The sequence below is a fragment of the Anopheles coustani genome (genome assembly GCF_943734705.1).
Source record: "Anopheles coustani chromosome X unlocalized genomic scaffold, idAnoCousDA_361_x.2 X_unloc_48, whole genome shotgun sequence".
In the NCBI taxonomy this organism is placed as follows: Eukaryota; Metazoa; Arthropoda; class Insecta; order Diptera; family Culicidae; genus Anopheles; species Anopheles coustani.
The window spans coordinates 64,016-72,500 of record NW_026525157.1 but is presented as its reverse complement, the minus strand read 5'-3'; positions in this window follow the sequence as shown (position 1 = coordinate 72,500).

Sequence of the window (8,485 nt, the reverse complement as noted above, 5' to 3'; positions counted from 1 at the left end):
TCCTCCATGCTGCTGCCGCTCGAAGCACCTAGCGTCCTCCAGGACGAGCCTCCAAACTGGCACAATTCCGGCAACGACGCAACACGCGCGGTACGAGGCGGTGCGGAAGGCCGAAGCTGCCCGCTGCACCACTCGTCGCTGTGCCCGCTCCAGGATCCGCTGCCCTTCTCGTACTTCGACGACGGAGCTCCACACTGGTGCAGCATACCGCAGCACCGACTCCACCACCGCCGCCAGCAGACGCCTCTTGGCATGCTTGGGACCACTGTGGTTCCGCATCAGGCGAGAGACGGCGTCGCCCACTCTCTGCGCCTTCTCAGCGACCTGCGTGAGATGCGGAATCCAGGACATTTTGCTGTCAAGCAGCACTCCCAGATAGCGTAGCTGCTTTCCCACAGCCACTACTTGATCGTTAACGATAACGGTGACAGGGTTGCGTGGATCGTCCACGGCAACGCTCCGTTTCGATACAAGTACCGCCTCCGTCTTCTGCGGCGCGATGCTGAGTTGATGCGCCACCATCCACTCATTCACCACGGTGACTGCGGCAGCCGCTCGGTCCGAGGTGTCCCGTGGTCCCACGCCCTCCACAAGCAGCACCAAGTCGTCCGCGTACGCCACCAGCTCGACACCTTCTGGAAGCTGCACAGACAGGACGCTGTTGTACATAACATTCCACAGGGTGGGGCCGAGGATCGACCCCTGTGGAACGCCTGCACTAAGCGGCCTGGACGCTGCGCCGTCGTCGCACTCGTACACCAGTCGCCGATCCTCCATCCAGCTAGCGAGCATCCTCTGCAGGTCGGCCGGGACCTCCATGTCCCGGGCCGCTGCAGCGATGTGGCTCCAGCTAGCGGTGTTGAACGCGTTCCTGACGTCCAGTGACACTATCATCAGACAGTGGTGCACATGGCGTCGCGTAATCGGCTCCCTGGTGTTAAGCGCGAGGACTCTGCGGCACTCTTCGACTACCCTCAATATCGCCTGAGTCGTCGAACGACCCCGACGGAACCCATACTGCGCCGGATGGAGGCGAGGATTGTCCGGGGCCTCTAAATGCTCGTTGAGCCGGTCGAGCATGAGGCGCTCCAGGACCTTGCCAACGCCGTTTAGCATCCCCAGGGGTCGGAACGACGAGGACTCTCCTGGGGGCTTACCGGGCTTCGCCAGCAGCACCAGCCGCTGCTCCTTCCACGGTGATGGGAACACACCGTGGTCAAAACAGGACTGGTACACACGCCGGAAGACCTCGGGGTGTTGGCGGATGGCAGCCTTCAGCGCTCCATTACAGATCCCGTCGAGGCCGGGCGCCTTCCGGGGGGCCAAGGATCGCGCTATCTCCAGCAACTCCTCGTCCGTGACCGCGCGCGTCTGAGGAGCACCATCTTCGGCGGCCAGTGGGGTCGGCCACACGAAGGGATCGTGTTGGGGAAACAAGTCGTCTACGATGCGCTCAAGCACTGCGCGATCCCTTTCGGGAGGGACGCGGCTGCCCCGCAGGCGAGCCATCACGACCTTGTACCCAGCTCCAAACGTATTCTCCTCGGCCTCCCGGATGAGGTCATCGAAGCTTTCGTCCTTGCTCGCCTTGATGGCCCGGGACAGGCGCAATCTGAGAGCCATGTGGCGCTCAGCCGCTGCCGATCGCTCACCAGGGTCCGTGGTGGAGCGGGCGCGTTCGCTGGCTGCCTGGCACTCTCCTCGCAACCTGTCGAGTTCCGGGGTCCACCAGAACGCGGAGGACCGCACCTGAAAGGCTGGGCCGTGGTTCCGCTCCATGGTCTCGTCGCAGGCGCGTGCGAGACCAGCCACCAGGCCTTCGGGTGAGTCCGCGAGCTCCGAAAAGTGGTTGTGCCGCAGAGCCTCCACGTACGTTTCCGCGTCGAACTGCCGCACCTTCCATCTGCGTCCTGCTGCTGCACCGCTGCTGCCCGTTCCAGGATGCTGCTCCTCTCGAGTACCCCGCTGCTGCTGCTGCTGCTGCTGCTGCTGCTGCTGCTGCTGCTGCTGCTGCTGCTGCTGCTGCGGACGAAACACCTCGAAGCTCAGGTACTGGTGGTCGCTAGCGCTGTAGGACTCCAACACCTTCCAAGTTCCTGTTCGCGCGAGGCCCGGGCTCGCGAACGACACGTCTACCACGCTGGCCGTGGCAACCCCATTCCCGGTGAAGGTGGGTGTGTTGCCCCGGTTAAGCGTCTCCAGGCCGAGGTAGTTCATCGCCGTGCGCAACTCAAGACCCTTTGGCGTGTCGGAGAAGCCTCCAAAAGCCGTATGGGCAGCGTTGAAATCTCCCGCGACCACCAGTCGTGCCTGACCCTGAACTTCGATCTCCAGGAGGTCGAGGTACTGCTCAAACCTGGGTGGTCTCCAGCTAGGGGAGGCGTAGCAGCTGACGAAGCAGATTCCACCGATCTGCGCTGCCACCATCCCAGGGGAACCGCTCCATACACGCTGGATGGGTGATGCGCCTGTAGCAATGACCGCAACCTGCCCATTGCAGTCCACCGCCCAATTCCCGTTGCCACCCGGGGGACGGTAGATCTCGCTGGCCAGGACGACATCGACCCTCGCCTCCCTAGCCGTCTGCAGCATGAGGTCCTGCGCTGCTCGACCCCTACCCAGGTTGATCTGCAGTACCCTCAGCACGGACCGATCCTCCTGGTTACGTGTCCGTCTTAGCGGGAGCACGGCGCTGGCTTACTCCTACACAGCGGATCCCCGATCATGTGGGGTTCTCCACAGACCATGCACCTCACCGGGGCGGTGCAAGTCTTGGCAATATGGCCCTTACCGCCACACCTAAAGCAGCAGTCTGACCTATCCACTCCTTTGCAGGCGGCTGCATGATGCCCCCGTTCCTTACAACGGAAACACCGCTGGTCAGGTAGGCCAAGCGGTGGGAGTATCTCCATGCGCACCCGTGTGTAGCCTATGCGGAGCGTATTCTCGCTCAGCGTAAGCGCCTGGCGCCGAGGGATACGCATGCGTGCTACTTGCAGCCCATCGCTGCGGGTCCGCATAAAGACATCCTCCGCAGCGACATTTCCACCGCTGGCGAGCTTAACTGCCTGCGCCACCTCGTCGGCCGTGACAAGCATATCGACGCCTCTCAGCTCGACCATCGCCATTTCTGTTTGGAGGCTTGCCGTTGCGGTATCTCCCACCGCTTTGGCCACCTTCTCAAGGACCGCATTGCTGTCCGCTTTCTTAGCCAGGTAAAGGGTCAGCACATTGTCAGCTGACCGCCGGGGACGATCGATGGCTTCGTCCAAGTCGCGGTTTTGCCGAACAGCCATATATATCTCCTTATAGCTGCACTCGGGCAGAGCCGTCAGCTTAATGGCGTCGGGACGCGTCTTCCTCGGGCGCGATCGTCGCTTCTTCTTCTTCTGGCCGGCCTCCGGGATCACAACATTTTTCGGTGGCGGGTTCCGAACCTTCTGCGTCTTCAGAAGGGACGCCGATGTTGTTGCAGTTGGGGCTGCGGCCGCCTGTGAACTACGCTTCCGAGATTGAACTTCGAACCAGGGGTTCTCCCGTCGTTGCGACTGAATCTGCAGGCTTTGCTCCTCATCGTCCCGCCGTTCCTGCTCCAGCTGAGCCTCCAGTTCGCGCAGCTGGTTCTTAAATAAGCGGATCACGCTATCACGCTTCAGCTGGCGCTCCTCCTCGCGCCGCCGGAAGAACTCCTCAGCCTGATGAACGCTTGCACGCTGATCGTTCAGGTCACGCCCTGAGCGAGACTGGCTGCGCTGACGTCCCGCCCGAGACCGGCTACGTTGACGCTGCTGATCTTTCAGCCGCATCTCCTGTTGTTGCTGCTGCGACTGCAGCTTCTGCTTCTGAGGCCCTGCGCGGGAACGGCTGCGCTGGCGCTTCTCCTTCTGCTGCTTCTCCTGCTGTTGTTGCTGCTGCTGCTGCTGGTGCTGCTGCTGCTGCTGCTGCTGCTCCTGATCTAGCTGCTGCTGCTGCTGCTGCTGCTGCTGCTGCTGCTGCTGCTGCTGCTGCTGCTGCTGCTGCTGCTGCTGCTGCTGCTGCTCCTTCCTTTTTCCAGACATGGAAGATGGACCCGGCTGTGAGGCTGAGAGGCCGCCAAAGTTTGCCTCAATCAGCTTTTGCAAGATATCCATCTTCCTAGTTTGGTTTTCTACAGTCCTCATTAAGCCAGCCACCGTGTCTGCGAGCGCCTCCACCTGCATTCGCAGCGAGGCTTCGGTGCGCTCCGGCTGCGCTAGAGATGACACCTCCATCTGCATCTCCGCCTCTAGACTCAACGGCTCAGAGCCGGAGTCTACTACGATGGTGCCTGGTTCCGTTGCATGCAGCTGCACCGCCAGGCGCCTTGTCCGTGACAGTGAACTATCACGCGATCTAACTGTCAGCTTCGTTGTCCCCTCTCCCTCGGGGGGCGAGCCAGAAGGCCTCTTGCCCAGCAAAACCTCACTGCTGACGTCCATCGCCGGACGTTGCCGAGGTTGCTACACGGCTTGAGGGGAGAGAACAAAGGGGGGGGGGGGGGTGGGGGGGGGAGTGTGGGCACTCAACCCCGGCCCCAGATATTAACTGTGCCGACCACTTACCTCCAAAGTGCCGCGATCTCGACAGGGAAGATCGGGCCTTCGATGGGTCAATAACAGCTATCAAAGGGCACTCTGCCACCTGCAACTACTTGGAACGCCACTTGCCACCTATAACACCGTCAGCCCCCACCAAATACCCGCGAAACCGCCACGAAACCGCGAAACCGCAGCTCAAATCACGATTTCGAGCAGTTCCAGCGGTATATATAGGCTCCAGGGGGTGGGGGGGTGAGGGGGGGGTGGGCGGGGGTGGAAGTGGGGTGGATGCGGGAGGGGTCCTACACGACCCACGGGGGGTACCTAGGTACCACTGGGGCACAACACCACTTTTCCTGCACTTCTAGCACTTCCACTCGATTCTGCTCGATTTCTTCCGTTGCTCAAGGGCCGGGATTTTGCTCGTAGGGCCGTACGAAAAACCGGCACAACTTACACCGAAAAGTTTTCCGCTCACCGTTCGGCCAAAACACAACCGATCTTCTCGCGGTTTTCGCCAAAAATTTTTAAAAAATTTTCTCCGTCGATAGACACCAAACACGACCGGGAAAACGGGAAAAAATTTTCCCCGGATTTCCCGGCTGACAGCTTGTCAAATCGTTTTCCACTTGTAACTCGGTCAATTTTCCACCGATTTGACCGCGGTTTCTTTCTAAAATTATTGTGGAAAATTTCGCGTCGATTGCCACTAATTTTCCGCGGGAAATCGGAAAATTTTTGGAAAATAGTTTTCCACACACAAAAAGTTTTTCACGTGTAATTTCCACAATTTCCGTTCGAGATCACCCGTTTTTTCACCAAACTGCTACAAATAATTTTCCGCATCCGCCAATACCAATTTTGCAGGAAAATTCGGAAATTTTGTTGTCGCCTATTTTGTTCCCACGGTCGTGACGTCACGCCTCGTGGGAATTGCACACACTTTCCGGATCTCTTATTCCGGCTATTTTTCACCGATTTTCGTGCGGTTTTCACTGGATTTTCACTAGTCAGCACCGCCGCCACCAATTTCGGACGAGTTAATCACGATCCGGAACAATTTTACACGTTTTCCAAAACACGTGGTTTTGGGGCCAAAACATGTAAACAAAGCACCTCACTTTCCGGATCTCTAATTCCGGCTATTTTTCACCGATTTTGATGCGGTTTTCGTTAGATATTCACTTATCCGCACCGCCACTACCGATTTCGGATGTGTTTTAATGGTTTCCGTGCAATTTTGCGTGCTTTTAGAAACACGCGGTTTTGCACCAAAAACGAACACAATACCGCACAATTTCCGGATCTCTAATTCCGGCTATTTTTCACCGATTTTGATGCGGTTTTCGTTAGATATTCACTTATCCGCACCGCCACTACCGATTTCGGATGTGTTTTAATGGTTTCCGTGCAATTTTGCGTGCTTTTGGAAACACGCGGTTTTGCACCAAAACAAACACAATACCACACCACTTTTTATTCGCTTTTCCGGCCAAAAACAAACGGATTTTGATCCGGTTTTCGCCGGCAACGCACTTTCAACCACACTTTTCACCAAAATAGTATCAGTTAACCGAGATTAAAGCACTTTTTTGATGAATTTGAACCACTTTCAACAGGAGCGTCTTTTGTTCAACCGAACGGTTTGACAGCTCACTTGCTACTACAGGGATAACTGGCTTGTGGCCGCCAAGCGTTCATAGCGACGTGGCTTTTTGATCCTTCGATGTCGGCTCTTCCTATCATTGCGAAGCAAAATTCACAAAGCGTAGGATTGTTCACCCTTTCAAGGGAACGTGAGCTGGGTTTAGACCGTCGTGAGACAGGTTAGTTTTACCCTACTGGTGTGCAAGTACTATCTCAATGGAATTCCTGTGCAGTACGAGAGGAACCACAGGTACGGACCAATGGCTCAATACTAGTCCGAGCGGACTTTGGTATGACGCTACGTCCGTCGGATTATGCCTGAACGCCTCTAAGGTCGTAACCGAACCAGGCTGGTAGTATATGTATAGGAGTCGTTAGCTAGATGGCTAATAACATCACGAGACCGGATTGAGTCTTCTATAGACTCTTTCCATTTATTGGAAACCCTCAAACTGAGCCTATCGCGAGTGCGCTCGCCGAAGTACCTGAAGTGGGAAAAGGCGTTGTGCTTGCCGATCTTCCAAGAATAGTTTCGACTCCTAAGACCACCCGAAAACGACGGGTTTGCAGGCTGGGCGCTACGCATTGAAGAGAGATGTACATTTCGATCCTTTCAGGCGACCCATGCTTGGTGGTTGTGTGCGGTGTGCTCCCCCCGGGGGGCACATGCGGCATACCGTGTGTGGACTAGTTGGACCCACCCTTGCGGTGGACCGACCGGTCAGTGGTGTTTGCGGGTTAACACATGCGAGCGTTGCGGCCCAGAGGCCTTACCGCCTTTCACTGCGGGTTCGTCAAGAACTTGGAGATGGTCGCAACGCATCGGGTCCTCCCGGGGTACTTGGTGTTTGGATGCTGGCTTGGTGATTAAACACTTGATATTCCATCTTCGGATGAATTTCGGGTGTCACCTGTTGCCTAAGACCACTTGCATGTTTAGCTCGCCGTGGGGTAGCAAGCGTTGTGATCTAATGGCCTTACCGGGCAAACACTTTCGGTTCGTCAAGGACTTGGAGTGCCGGGACGGGTTGGCGGATCCATCACTCTGAGTATGCCGGGTTGATACTTGGGGTTGGTTTGGTTTTGGTGACCCAATACTAGATGTACCATCTCGGTGGTATGTCAGTATCACCTATACTCCAGACCACTTGCATGGTTAGCAAGCGTTGTGATCTAATGGCCCAACCGGGCAAACACTTTGGGTTCGCAAGGACTTAGAGTGCCGGGACGGGTTGGCGGATCCAACACTCTGGGTACCTCCGGGTACTTGGGGTTGGTTGAGGACTTGGTGAACAAACACTTGATATACACTCTCCGGATGTACTTCGGGTGTCACCTGTTGTCCGAGACCACTTGCATGGTTAGCAAGCGTTGTGATTCAATGGCCCTACCGGGCAAACACTTTGGGTTCGCAAGGACTTGGAGTGCCGGGACGGGTTGGCGGATCCAACACTCTGGGTACCTCCGGGTACTTGGGGTTGGTTGAGGACTTGGTGAACAAACACTTGTTGTACACTCTCCGGATGTACTTCGGGTGTCACCTGTTGTCCGAGGCCACTTGCATGGTAGCAAGCGTTGTGATACAATGGCCCTACCGGGCAAACACTTTGGGTTCGCAAGGACTTGGAGTGCCGGGACGGGTTTGCGGATCCAACACTCTGGGTACCTCCGGGTACTTGGGGTTGGTTGAGGACTTGGTGAACAAACACTTGATATACACTCTACGGATGTACTTCGGGTATCGCCTGTTGTCCGAGACCACTTGCATGGTTAGCAAGCGTTGTGGTCTAATGGCCCTACCGGGCAAACACTTTGGGTTCGCGAGGACTTAGAGTGCTGGTAGTGGTTGGCGGACCCAACACTCTGGGTACCTCCGGGTACTTGGGGTTGGTTGAGGACTTGGTGAACAAACACTTGTTGTACACTCTCCGGATGTACTTCGGGTGTCACCTGTTGTCCGAGACCACTTGCATGGTTAGCAAGCGTTGTGGTCTAATGGCCCTACCGGGCAAACACTTTATGTTCGCGAGGACTTGGAGTGCTGGTAGTGGTTGGCGGACCCAACACTCTGGGTACCTCCGGGTACTTGGGGTTGGTTGAGAACTTGGTGAAGATACCCCTGTCACCTTGGTCGAGGCCACTTGCATGGTCGCAAGCGTTGTGATACAATGGCCCTACCGGGCAAACACTTTGGGTTCGCAAGGACTTGGAGTGCCGGGACGGGTTGGCGGATCCAACACTCTGGGTACCTCCGGGTACTTGGGGTTGGTTGAGGACTTGGT